This window comes from Corylus avellana, chromosome ca7, assembly GCF_901000735.1.
Source record: "Corylus avellana chromosome ca7, CavTom2PMs-1.0".
Lineage (NCBI taxonomy): Eukaryota > Viridiplantae > Streptophyta > Magnoliopsida > Fagales > Betulaceae > Corylus > Corylus avellana.
Window position 1 is genome coordinate 12,976,506 of NC_081547.1, and position 14,074 is coordinate 12,990,579.

General features: G+C 40.5%; 1 non-coding gene across 1 annotated transcript; it reads right to left on the reverse strand.

The window, feature by feature from the left end:
• Positions 1-10,396: 10,396 nt before the first annotated feature.
• On the reverse strand, positions 10,397-10,504 carry LOC132188879 (small nucleolar RNA R71). The gene has a single exon (XR_009440939.1). It is a non-coding gene; the product is annotated as a small nucleolar RNA R71 (small nucleolar RNA).
• Between the last annotated feature and the right edge of the window lie 3,570 nt (positions 10,505-14,074).

Genomic DNA, 14,074 nt, shown 5'->3' on the forward strand with positions numbered 1-14,074 from the left:
TCCTAAGAATGCAATATCATGACCATCATGGTTCTCAGTCATTAACAGGCTTAATAAAACAAACACCATCTTCACAATTTTAGGAAATTACAACTTAGCTTCAATCATGGCAATTATGAGATATTATAGAATTCAACTAGTGTACGTGAACTCAACACATAGTCATGGGATTTCAAAACTACCTCAATCATGCATGGATCAATACTCAAAATTCATTAGACTCCCCATCGGATAAAACAACCAAGGCAACAATTTCCTTTTTTTTTTTTTTTTTTTTTTAAGCTCACTTAGCTCCCTTAAGCTTTCTGATTGACCCATGTATTGAGCGGTAAGCCAATGACTCTCAAACCATATGGTTTTAGGGCATTAAGTGTAAAGACACCCCTAAGGACTTACTAACTCGAGTCAAAAAGGCTACAAAGGTAAGCTACTTTTCTTTTTCTTTTTTTTCTTTTTTTTCTTTCAATCAAACCAAACTTCTCACTTTTTGACGTGAACACTCACTGCTTAGTGAGGCAAGAGGTCCGGTTACTTGGTGGAAAGTTTAAAATGATTATTTTCTGTTTTTCTTTTTCTTTTTTTTTTTTTGCATAAATTTATGCCAAGGTCATTTTCCCAATAAGTTGCCCAACTATATTCCGAATATTAAAACCAGACATTATTGATTCTAGATTTTATGCCCCACAGACTACATGCTAGAGTGTGTGTGAAAATCAAATTGAAACAAGTAATATTTCATGCTGCCAATGAGAGTAACACAATTTTAATTCCTTAATCAAGTGATCATGTGTTGGTCATATTAAGCCCATCAACGAATTTCAAATCACAACAGGAAAATCAATTGCATGCTCAGAATTAACATGTATGCCCACACCCCCCAACGTAAAATGCACAATGTCCTCAGTGTGTGGAAAAGAACAGTAAAATAGGTCAAGGGACAGAAGTACCTGACCTATCACTGTGGCGCAGAAGAAGATACCCCTGAAGCAGGCGGCAGCCGTGCTAAAATAGCGCACAACAATTCTTGCTGGGCTTCAAATCTTTCATTTGCCCGGCTCCTGTCCTCCGCCCTCTGGGTAGCAAGCTCAGATCGGAGCTCCCGCAGTTCTTTCTGGAGTGACTCATAGTGTGACATGGTCAGAGTGACAGTTGCTGCCGCTCCCTCTCTGGTACCAGCTCAACTGCAGATGGCTCATCATGTGTAGGCCCAGCAACCTCCCTGACGACCTCAGCTGCTGCGGGCTCCCGACGTCGTCTCGGCATGTGGGAATAGCTCTGGTTCCACTGGATTAGGCCGAACTGAGGGTGAGCAGAAATTGGCCCATCAGCGGGTGTACCCTCAATGCCTCGCGTTTGAAGGATCTGGGTGAGGAGAAAAGGGAAGGAAAGTCCCCATGAAGACGACGACCCCTGAGTGCACCTCACAATCGCCCCGTCCCAAAACTTGTGTATCTGATCCCAAATGAGCTGAGGGATGAAAATTCAAAAGCCTCTCTGAAAGGCATAGAGGGCCGCAAGGCAGGGGCCGCGCCTCTGAGTCTTATGTCCAAAGGGACACACATTCCGCTGCAAAATGAAGTCCACAAACCATAAGCGGGAAGGTAGCAGGACTTTGCTTGTACAGTTGCGGAGGTCATCGGTGTAACGGCCGCGGCAGAAGTCATCCACAATAAATTGCAGTGTGAGGTCGGGCGGCAGGTTTGAGTACCGAGGGGAGCCATCTCAAGCCAAAATGTCAGGTGGGCAATCATGAGAACATTGTAAAGCAGCAGCAATGTCGTCGGTGGTCAGCTCAACGTCCATGCCCGCCACCGATGAAGAGAGGATGCCCGGCCGAGTACAGTCAAAGGTGAGATGGGCATAAAATTCCCGGACCATGCCTTCGTAAGCAACGGGGCTGATTGGCTGGAACAGTGCGGTGAGGCCGCGTCGTTGACATTCTTTGACCGCCCACTTTGTTGCTTGGAGGCTTCGGAAGACGGTGTCGATGGCAAATGTGGTTTCCAAGATGAGCTTTTGTTGCTTCCCATGGCGAGGTAACGGCTGGGATGGGGCCTCGAGGGTGGTTTCCTGAGTAGGGGAAGACTGGGAAGTGGAACCGGGGGCCGGAAGCATGATTGGGCTTCGTTGAGGCTATTTGTCAAACACTTGGTGGGCACTTCAAAATGAGAGTGGTAAAGAACCACCCCACTCGACTGCCCAACCCCCTACAAAAGAAGAAAATACCAACCCAAAGCAGTCCGTTTACCCACGGACTGCGATTTCCACAAAAAATTGAAAGAAAATGGGGACGGGGAGGTGTTTGGGAGAATGGGAAATGTAAGAGAGAAAAGTGGTCGGAGAGGGAGAAAGAGAGTGGGGGAAGGTCGGTGGTGGTGGCTTGTGGTTGTACGGCGGCCGTAGGGGGTACAGCGGCGGTGAGGTGGCGTGTGGTGGAGGTTCGGTGGTGGGTGAGGGTAGTGTTGGGTTGCTGCACGAAGTGGGTGCGTGGGGGATGTGGCGCTTGGAGGAGGAATCGGGGAAAAGAAAAGGGGGTGTGACCTAAAAAGGTCACGTGAGACCCCTGAACGTGTGTGCTCGAGCGGCACTAGCGTACGCTCGATCGCACTTGTGCAGAGGGTGAAGTGGATGGGCGGGAGTACGCTCGAGCATTCCTAAAGGTGCGCTCGAGCGTACTCGTGCAAGTGTGTGTCTGTGTAGAGCGTCTGCACTCGATCCCACTCATGGTGGGCTCGAGTGCAGGCCCGTGCTCTAGGATCGAGTGCACAGTGGGTGCGCTCGAGCCCAAGGGTCTAGTGCCTTAATTAAAAGAAATAGACGGGATCCGTCAAATCGACGGATTCCACGTCTGTACCTGGCTCGAAATTCTAGATGCAGGGCTTCAACCTTTGACCATTGACCTTGAACAGAGTGCCATCCTTTGGGTCCCGCAATTCGACGACGCCATGGGGCAATACCGAGGTGACTACGAATGGGCCGTCCCATCTAGAGCAGAGCTTCCTAGGGAAAAGTCGGAGTTTGGAATTGAAGAGCCATACTTTCTGGTCCCGTACAAATGTCTTGGGCAAGATATGTTTGTCATGAAAAGCCTTAGTCCGCTCCTTATAAAGGCAAGCACTATCATAGGCATTTCGCCGCAACTCCTCCAACTCTGTCAACTGAAGTTTCCGGTAGGGCCTGGTTGCTTTCATGTCGAAATTGAACTGCTTGATTGCCCAAAGAGCCTTGTGTTCTAATTCCACAGGGAGGTGGCACGCCTTGCCATATACCAGCCGATAAGGTGACATTCCAATGGGGGTTTTGTAAGCTGTGTGGTAGGCCCATAATGCATCATTGAGGCGCAAGGACCAATCCTTTCGGTCGGGCCTAACCGTCTTCTCTAGAATATGCTTCATCTCCCGGTTAGAAACTTCCACTTCGCCACTTGTTTGAGGATGGTAAGGAGTGGCTATCTTATGTGTGACAGAGTACTTGAGAAGCAAGGCCTTGAAAAACCGGTTGCAAAAATGTCTACCTCCATCACTGATGATAGCCCAAGGAGTACCAAATCTGCTGAAAATGTTGGCTTGGAGGAACTTCACCACAACCTTGTGATCATTGGTCTTTGTGGCAATGGCTCCTACCCACTTAGAGACATAGTCCACTCCTACCAAAATATACTCATATCCACAAGATGGTGGGAAGGGTCCCATGAAGTCGATTCCCCTGACATCAAAAATCTCAACAATAAGGATAGAGTTCAATGGCATCATGTCCCTATGAGACATAGATCCTAGGCGTTGACATCTCTCACAAGCTCGGCAGAATTCATAGGCATCTTTGAACAAGGTGGGCCATGTGAATCCGCTTTGTAGAACCTTGGCTGCTATCTTCTTGGCACTGAAATGCCCTCCACATGCTAGAGAATGACAAAAAGTGAGAATGCTAGAAAATTCACTCTCAGGGACACAACGTCGGATGATCTAATCAGCACAATATTTGAACAACTCTGGATCTTCCCAAAAATAAAATTGAACTTGCTTGAAAAAGCAATCCTTATCTTGCTTAGACCAATGAGAAGGAATCCGTCCGGTGGCTAAATAATTGACAATATCGGCATACCACGGTGGATTTTTCGGAGTGATTTCAAGTAGCTGCTCGTCTGGGAACGAATCATGAACAGGAACCGGATGTGGTGTCTAAAATAGGATTCGTGACAGATGGTCGGCAACAACATTCTCAGTACCCTTCTTGTCCCGAATCTCAATATCAAATTCTTGTAGAAGTAATATCCAACAGATCAATCGGGGCTTTGTTTCCTTCTTGGCCAGCAAATGTCGCAAAGCAGCATGATCTGAAAAAATGATAACCTTCGATCCAGAAGATATGAGCGAAACTTATCAAGAGCAAAGACCATAGCTAGCAATTCTTTCTCGGTGGTTGTGTAATTGACTTGAGCATCCATGAGAGTCTTGCTAGCATAATAATTGACTTGAGCATACTTACAGTACCCTTTTTCACACAAATTTTTGTATCAGCAGTTCTCATAAAGGGTCTTCCTAAAATGATGGGTAAGGGCAATGGCATAGGAGATTCTTTCATATCCAATACAATAAAATCAGCAGGTAAAATAAATTCTCCTACCTTTAGCAAGACATCCTCAAGTATACCTCTTGGTCTTTTGATGCGTCTGTCTACCAATTGCAAGGTGATAGAAGTTGGTTGAAGCTCCCTCAAACCTAGGGTCTTAGATATAGTGTATTGCAGCAAATTGACCTCTGCTCCTAGATCCAGCAATGCATGCTCAAAAAGATGGTCTCCTATCCTGCAAGGAATGGTAAAACTACCTAGATCTTTTCGCTTCGGTGTTAGTTTTCTTAACAACACCGCACTTACCTCCTCTGTTAAAGCCACTGTCTCATGCTCCTGAAACTTCCTTTTATGAGTGCAACAATCCTTTAAAAATTTAGCATATGAGGGAATTTGTTTAATTGCATCTAACAAAGGAATGTTAATCTCTACTTTCCTCAAGGTCTCACAAATGTAAAGAAGTTGTTTTTCTTTCTTTGGCTTTACTAACCTTTGAGGGAAGGGTGGTGCATTCACCTTCTCCATTTTAGTTACCTTGGATGTTGAGGCTTCATCTGGAGATGCTTGAGCTGTCTCTTCAGTTCCTATGACCTTGCCATTTCTGAGTGTTGTGACAGCTTTCAATTGTTGGTGATCGCCTGGAATAGGTATTGTTTGGGATGAAAATTCACTCTGCTTTCTTTCACTCGGCTCCTTAGCCATTTGCCCCATTTGTACTTCCAGTCTTTGAATAGCTTGCTCGTTCTTTGCATTAGCTTCTTGTTGCGCAAGCATAAATTGTTGTACCAGACTTTCCAAGTCATTCTTCTTCGGCTCCTAAACTGGTTGGGCTGCATGTTGGGGACACCTCCGCTGCCCTTGAGGGTTTAGAGCATTTTGATTGTTACTCTATGAGAAATTGGGGTGGTTGCGCCACCCTGGATTGTAGGTGTTGGAGTATGGATTGTTCTTGGGAGGATAACTGTTTTATCCCACATAGTTCGCCTCTTCTTAATCTGCAAATGGAGACAAAGGACAAGTCTCATTGGTGTGATCAAAATGAGAACATATGGCACATACCTGGAGTTGTGCGTCTTGTTGACTAGGTGAGATGTTTTGAGCAGTCATGGCTTTGACAATCATATCTAACTTTCTTTCCATAGTAGCCATCTAATTTGGAGATCCACCATTTAGGTTCACTTCATACATGCCTTTACTTTTTACTCATCGTCTTCCTCTGGAACAAAATTGTTGGGAGTGCTCACTTAGTGTTTCTAAGAGCTCCATGGCTTCCTCACTGCTCTTTTCCGTAAGTGCGCCTCCACAAGCTGAATCAATCATCCATTTGTTAGTGTCATCTAACCCTTCATAAAAAATTTGTATCTGGTCATCTTGAGGGATGTTGTGATGTGGGTACTTCACAAGCAGCGCATTGAAGTGGTCCCATGCCTCAAAGAAAAGATCTTCATCTCTCTGTTGGAACGTTTGAAGTTCCCTTTTAAGTTGCTTTGTCTTTTGAGCTGGGAAAACCTTCTTTAGGAACTTAGTGGCTAACTCTTCCCAAGTATGGATGGAATATGCAAGCAAGGAATTATACCACAATTTAGCTTTATCTTTCAAAGGAAAAGGAAAGATGACTAACCTGAGTCTCTCCAGAGTTAGGCCCTGTATGTGCTGAATCTTACATAGATCAAAGAATTCCTTAAGATGCAAGTTAGGATCATCAGTAGCTGTGCCCCTGAAGTGAGTCAATGCATTGAGTATCTGTGGGGATATATAATAATTGCCTTCCACCTCTAGTTGATAGGCTATGCATGATGGCTGGTTAAGGTTTTTTGGGAAGAAAGCCTGTTTCATGGGTCTTCGCACTGGTGGTGGATTCGCCTCTAGTGGTCTTTCCACTAGTGGTGGGTTCTCCTGCAGATCTTCCATTGTTTCCCCAACTTCTTCCTCTTCTTCTATGTCGGAGTTGTCTCTACGCCTTTGTCGAATTGTCTGCTCAATTTCGGGATCGAGTGGAAGGATGGTTGAATCTTAAGATCGTCGACCTTGCATAAGTTTAATTGCCTCTACAGTCACAGCAGCTTCAGTGCTGCTGTCTAGATGCTCCCTAGAACTGTGCTCGATCACAGGTTAGTGCACTTGATCACATTATGTTCGATCACACTTGGCCTCCACTCTATCACAGTAACAAAATGTAGGTGCCGCAAACTGAAACAAAATAGAAAACAGAAAAATAAGAAAAACGGAAAATATTTTTGATTTTTGATAAAAACAGAATTCAAAATTAAAAATTAAAATAACAAAACTAAAGGAAAATAATTCTAAACAAAATTTTCCGCAATCTTCGGCAACGGCACCAAAAACTTGTTGTGCAAATATCTACCTAAATTAATAGGCAAATAATTATACGTTTTACTCGCAGGTACACAAAATTAATATTGTAGTATATGATGCAAGTACGAGATTATTCCCATGAGGATTGCTAAATTTTACTTAAAATAAATTCCGTAAGTAAAACAAAACAAAAATTAATTTTGAGTTGATAATAATAAAGAGGTAGGGCTTTAATATCCACCATTAATCATGCTTATATAATATAACAATATGCCAATGCTTTGTCCCCAAGGGATAGCTTAATAGGCTGGAGACCACGTCTTATAAAGCGGAGGTCACTAGTTCGAATCCCCCTCCCCCTCTTGTGTGGACATGTCAAAAAAAAAAAAAATGCCAATGCTTTGATCATGTTATGCATACCTAATGTTTGTCAACCTAAGGGCATGAGTGCATACTCCTTAAGCTATAGATTTTCCTAAGCAACGAGTTAGGCATGAGTGTATGCTCTAACTTTTTTATTTTTTAAAGGATTTAGCATGAGTGTTGTTCTTTAAGAAAGCATTAATTTATGGAAATCGACAAAGGCTCCAATATTGAAATATTAAATAAACATAATTAGGGCTTCAATCTAGCCCTACTAAGTAATTTAGTTACACATGAGTTTGATGTTAAACATCTTCATAAAATAAAATAAAAAGGAAAAGAATAAACCCGAAACTTGAACTTGAAGAGCTCCAATTTTTCTCCTTGGAAATTGTGTGTCTATTCTAAAGATTTAAGGGTCTATTTATAGGCCTTAGAAATACTTTAGAAACCCTAAAAAATGTAGGGTTTGAGCCCTAGTTCGCACAAAGCTTCAAAACCCTAAAATCAACACTTTCCGTAAAAGAGCTGCGGCTGGCTTGCTCCTCACGCACGGGTGTGCTCAATCGCATCCCGTGTGAGATCAATCGCAGGACTGTGATCGATCATCTGTGTTGGGCGCTCGATCGCAGGTGCGATCGAGGCTGCTTCTTGTGCGCACAAGCGCACGCCTTGAGCTTGTATTGGTCATTCCCTATAGTGCGCTCGATCGCAACTCCACTGTGATCGATCGCACTACCAAAGCCTCCAGCTTTTCCCAAAATAGCTCTTTAAGCCCGAAACTTCTAAAATTGCTTCCTTTCCTTCCAAAAGCCGACAAAAACAAAGAAAGCACATAAAAGAACTAAAATGACATAAATTAATCAAAACTAAGGAATTAACAAATATAAGTTAAGGGCTAAAATATGAATATTTTAGCACTTAATAGAATCCTATTCTGATTTGTACTAGGATTGCTTCCTAATTTGACTAGGAGATTGAAGTATGATTTTTCTTGGATTCCTAGGGCTTCTAGGGTTTGTTTTTTCTCTATAAATAAACCCCTAAGCTTCAAGAAAGGGGAGGAGGCTACAGGGGCTGCATAGTCCTAAATTTCACACATTTTCTCTCTTTTAGCTTAGTTTTTCTTTAGGTTTAGGATTTATTTTCCATAGTCATGTGTAACTAAATTCTCAAGTAAGAGTGGAGCCTCACTAATGAAGAGCAACAATGTTTTATGTAAGTTAATATTATCCTATTTTATTGAGTTTTAATATTTCAATTCAATTAGTAGGATGATTCTTGGATATCTCTTATGATTTATGGATACATTTGATGATTTGAGATAGTTTCATTTAATTAATTGCTTGGGTTTTAATTTTTAAAAATATTGGATATTCGTGTTTCGTTCTACGGATACATTTGATGATTTAGTTTAAATTGGATATATTTTGTTATTTACGGATATATCTAATGATTTAATTTAAATGGGATATCTTCTGTGATTAGGGCAAAGAACGGATTTAGTGAATGATTTAATTAATCTTTGAAGCATAGTAGAACATATAAAAGATTCTTACTGTGAGAACTTCGTATGATATTGATGATAAGTGCTAAAATATTCATATTTTAGCCCCTTAATTTACATTTGTTAATTTCTTAGTTTTATTAGTTTGTACAATTTTACTTCCTTTTTGTGTTCTATGTCTTTTTATAGGTTTTTGAGGAAAATGAAGCAATTCTAGAAGTATCGGGTTTAAAGAACAAAATTGGGAAAAGCTAGATGTTTTGGACCAAGACCAAGTATTTAGGTTCAGCACTCGAGTGCACCACACCTAGGCTCGAGCGCATCCGCACTCGAGTGCCCAACAACAGAGATCGATCACAGGTGTGCAATAGAGCACACTACGCCTGCGATCGAGCACACTCGTGCCTTGGAGAAAAAATCAAAGGCAGTCAGGACTCCTTTTCCTTTCCAAACTTGGATTTTCAAGTCCTAGTTGTAATAGGACCTAAACTCTGAATTTCCTAGGATTACTAGGGCTTCTAGGACTCTCCTAAGCCCTATAAATAGACCTCTAAGCCTCACAACTCAAGACACCATTTAATAGACAAATTTTTATATGCTTGTTTGGAAAGGAGAATTTGGAGGCTACTTCTAGGAGCAGTTTTCAGTTCTTTCTTTTCTCTTTATTTGAATTATGTGTAACTAAATACTTTACTAGGGCTAGATTGAAGCCCTAATTATGTTTCTCTAATATTTCAATATTGGCACCTTTGTAATCATCATATTGTGATGCTTAACTTGATTAATTCTTGTTTTATCGAATTCCTCATATGAATGTGCCTGATCAACATATGCATGTGGTGTAGATTAGTTATTTAAGTCAATTTGGATGATCGAGTCCTAGGCTTAATAGAGTGACAAAAGAATCTCCTCACGGGCTCTAGGGTTAATCAACATGGAAAACCGGGAGTAGACACCCATGCCCTAGGTTCCATGTGCTTGTTGATTTCCACAGATTTATGCACAGGGTGTATTGAGTGCACTGCTTCAGGGCAACAAGCGCAAAGTCAGACAGCCGCTCTGAAGATGCTGTGTTTTCTTTTCTGTTTTGCAATTTTTCCCGAATGCAATCGAGCGGAATCGAGCGGCCTACCCTGTGCTATTGAGCACACTACCAGATAGTAGCTACGTTCCAGCACTTCGGGCCGTTTGTGAGTTCTTACTTTTATTTTTGTTTTTGTTTTTTGTTATTTAATTTTCTTTTTTGTTTTAATCATGCTGGGAGACAATACACCCCTGGTGCAAAGAACTATGAAAAGTTCATTCAGTCCCTAAATCCTCGACCAGCGATCCTGCATTAATTTCCAGCCCATTGTGTAGAGCAGTTACAGTTTATCTCCGTAGCTGCTCAGTATGGGTCCACACTATCAAATGCACACCTACAGAGGACCCATATCGGCATATACGGGAATTCTTTAATCTCTGCAAGACTCAGAATGTCCAAGGTTTAGCTCTAGAAGAAATTAGGTTAATCCTCTTTCCTTTTTCTTTAAAAGATAATGCTAAGTTATGGTACAATTCTTTGGCTGCAGGTTCTATTCGTAACTGGGATGAGATGGCCACAAAGTTCTTAAAGAAGTTTTTCCCAACCCAAAAGACAAGGCAATTAAGAAGGAAAATTCTGACTTCCCAACAAAAAGACAGAGACCTTTTCTTCGAAGCAAGGGAGCACTTTAATGAGCTACTTGTCAGATGCCCTCATCACAATTTATTTCAAGACGATTAGGTACTAGTATTCTATGAGGGTTTAAATGATCCTAACAAGAGCCTTGTAGATTTATCTTGTGGTGGCATGTTGATGGAAAAAAGCAGCGAGGAAGCCATAGAACTATTTGAGACCATAAGTGAGAACTCCCAACAATTACCATCTAAAGGGAGACAAGGACTCAAAGGAAAAGGCATACATGAAGAGAGCACCAATGGTGGAATTCAAGCTCAAATGGCTGCCATGGAGAAAAAGCTAGACATGCTCGTGAAAGCCATGACTAATCATAGCATTGTTCCTATTCAACAAGTTACACAAATCAAGGTATGTGCCATATGTTCCCATATTGACCACACCACTGAGACTTGTCCCATGTCTTCAGTTGCAAATCAGGAGTCATCTCCCATTAATTTGTCCCAACACTATCATGAAGAAGAGCCCTCTCCCATTAATTGGCCTCAACAATACCAGGAAGAAGAGTGTCAAAGTCAGTTTGTTGCCAACCCTAATGGATACTACATGGAGGATAAGTGCACTTACTATCATGAGCAAGAGATCACCACATTGAGGAATGAAGAAGTATTTGAAATTCAAGTGGAAGAGAGGAAGGACGAGCAAACTGCAGTTCGACAAGAACCACATCGGGAAAAAGAAGAAAGCACTGAGACTTCGTCAACTTCAGCTCCTATTCCTAAATTACCAAGAGTCCAAGAGAGAAGTCTGCTGGGATTATATGATGAGCAAATTGAGGACAGCAGGATAGAAAATCTCCCTGAGTATTCTTCTTATTTTATTCCAACTCATAATTCCCTTCCTGATGAGAAACTGTTTGAGAAGACTCAGAATGTTCTACCCTGATCTATAGACATTTGGAATCACCCTCCAATAGGAAGAATTCATTCTTTGGTGCAAGAGAAGAAAAGACTGGTGCTTCAAGTTTAAAACTAGACAATAGTCTGGCAAAAGACATTAAACTTAGCGCTCATTGGAGGCACCCCACAGCATATCCTTTTTATTTCTTTGTTTGTTTATTTGTTTTATTTTTATTTTTATTTTGTTTTTGTTTTCCATGGTTACTTTTAGTGTTTTGCTATTCATGAACAAGTGTGCTTGCATTCAAGTTTGGGGGTGTGCTATGAGCCATGCTATTCTAGATAGTTTCGTCCATCTCCCAAGTAAGATCTTTCTATGTTATACAGATATTGGAGACAATGTGTAATTTAAGTTTAGGGGTATAGGGGACGTTTACATACACTTTGTCCCATATATATATATATATATATATATATATATATATATTTTTTAAATGCATGTTCATGTTTGTCTTAAAACTTTGGTTGATCAGAAAGAATTGTGATTTGATTTCATTGGTGAGCTTAGAATTTTGAACACATGATCTGATGATAGCATTTTTAAGTGTGGTTACTTGCTTTTGGCATCTGAGAATTCACCTGTTTAATCTTATCCGACACAAACACATTAGCACATAATTTGTGAGGTATGTTATGAAAGTGTAATGTGTGTGTGTGTGTGTGTGTGTGTATATATATATATGTGTCTTGAATGAAACTGGATGACAAAAGGTGAAGAATTTTGATTTGGTTAATGTCATGGTTAGTTTGGTTTCGTAACCTTTTTTACTCGAGTTAATAAGTCCTTAGGGGTGTCTTTACACCTAATGCCCTAAAATCAATATATATATATGTCTTGAATGAAACTGGATGACAAAAGGTGAAGAATTTTGATTTGGTTAATGTCATGGTTAGTTTGGTTTCGTAACCTTTTTTACTCGAGTTAATAAGTCCTTAGGGGTGTCTTTACACCTAATGCCCTAAAATCATCTGATTTGGGAATCATTGACTTAACATTTTTTACATGGGTCAATTAGAAAGCTTAAGGGAACCAAACATTACACAACCTAACTAAAAGGAAGTAGAAAGTTATGCCATAGTTATTCATTCTGATGAGGATTTTAATGAACTCTGAGATATTGATACACTGCACATTGAAAATAATAGGAAACTTCATATTTATGTACTAGTTCACTTTACACTGTTTCGAACTTGTTATGCCTTAGCCTGTCTTTTGTAAGTAATTAGACTTTAAAATTCCAATTCATTTAGAAGATTGAGTTTATCTTTTTATGCTTGTTAATGAATGAAAATCTTGATTTTGAGTGATACTTTAATTTTTGGATAACATGAACTTTGCATAATGTTTGTGGGTAACATTCATGGAAAACCCTCACAAAAGTTCACTCGTCCTCTAGGCAATGCATAAAGGTTTAAAAGGCTTGTTGCATACGCTAAATGCAATCGTATATCCCACGAAAGATCGATTTATCTTTTTCTTTTATGTTTTGTCATTTTGTTTTTAGTTTCGTATTTCTAAGGAATTAGCAATATGTAAGTTTGGGGGTATGATAAGTGCTAAAAAATTCATATTTTAGCTCATTAATTTACATTTGTTAATTTGTCAATTTTGTTAGTTCGTGCAATTTTACATATTTTTTGTGTTTAATGTCTTTTTATAGGTTTTTGAGGAAAAGGAAACAATTTTGGAAGTATCGGGCTTAAAGGACAAAATTGGGAAAAGCTAGAAGTTTTGGACCAAGAGCAAGTATTCTAGTTTAGCACTCGAGCGCACCACAACTAGGCTCGAGCGCATCCGCGCTCAAGCGCCCAACAATAGAGATCGATCACAGGTGTGCGATAGAGCACACTACGCCTGCGATCGAGCGCACTCGTGCGCTGAAGGAAAAATCAAACGCAGCCAGAACTCCTTTTCCTTTCCCAACTTGGATTTCCAAGTCCTAGTTGTAATAGGACCTAAACTCCAAATTTCTTAGGATTACTAGGGCTTCTAGGACTCCCCTAAGCCCTATAAATAGACCTTAAAGCCTCACAACTCAAGACACCATTCAATAGACAAATTTTTATATGCTTGCTTTGAGAGGGGAATTTGGAGGTTACTTCTTGGAGTGGTTTTCGGTTTTTTCTTTTCTCTTTATTTGAATTATGTGTAACTAAATACTTTAGTAGGGCTAGATTGAAGCCCTAATTATGTTTTTTTAATATTTCAATATTGGCGCCTTTGTAATAATCATATTGTGATGCCTATCTTGATCAATTCCTGTTTTATCGAATTCCTCATACGAATGTACCTGATCAACATATGCATGTAGTATAGATTAGTTATTTAAGTCAATTTGGATGATCAAGTCCTGGGCTTAATAGAGTGACAAAAGAATCTACTCACGGGTTCTTGGGTTAATCAACATGAAAAACCGGGAGTAGACACCCATGCCCTAGGTTCCATATGTTTGTCGATTTCCACAGATTTATGATTTCTTAAAGAACAACTTAGTAAACACTCATGTTAAATCCTTTAAGAAAGAAAAGAATTAAAGTAGACACCCAGGCCTAATTCGTTGCTTAGGGAAATCAATAGCTTAAGGAGTAGACACCCATGCCCTTAGGTTAGCAAACATTAGGTATTCTTGATATGATTGGAACATTGGCATATTGTTATATTATTGAGTATGATTAGTGGTGGATATCAAAGCCCTACCTTTT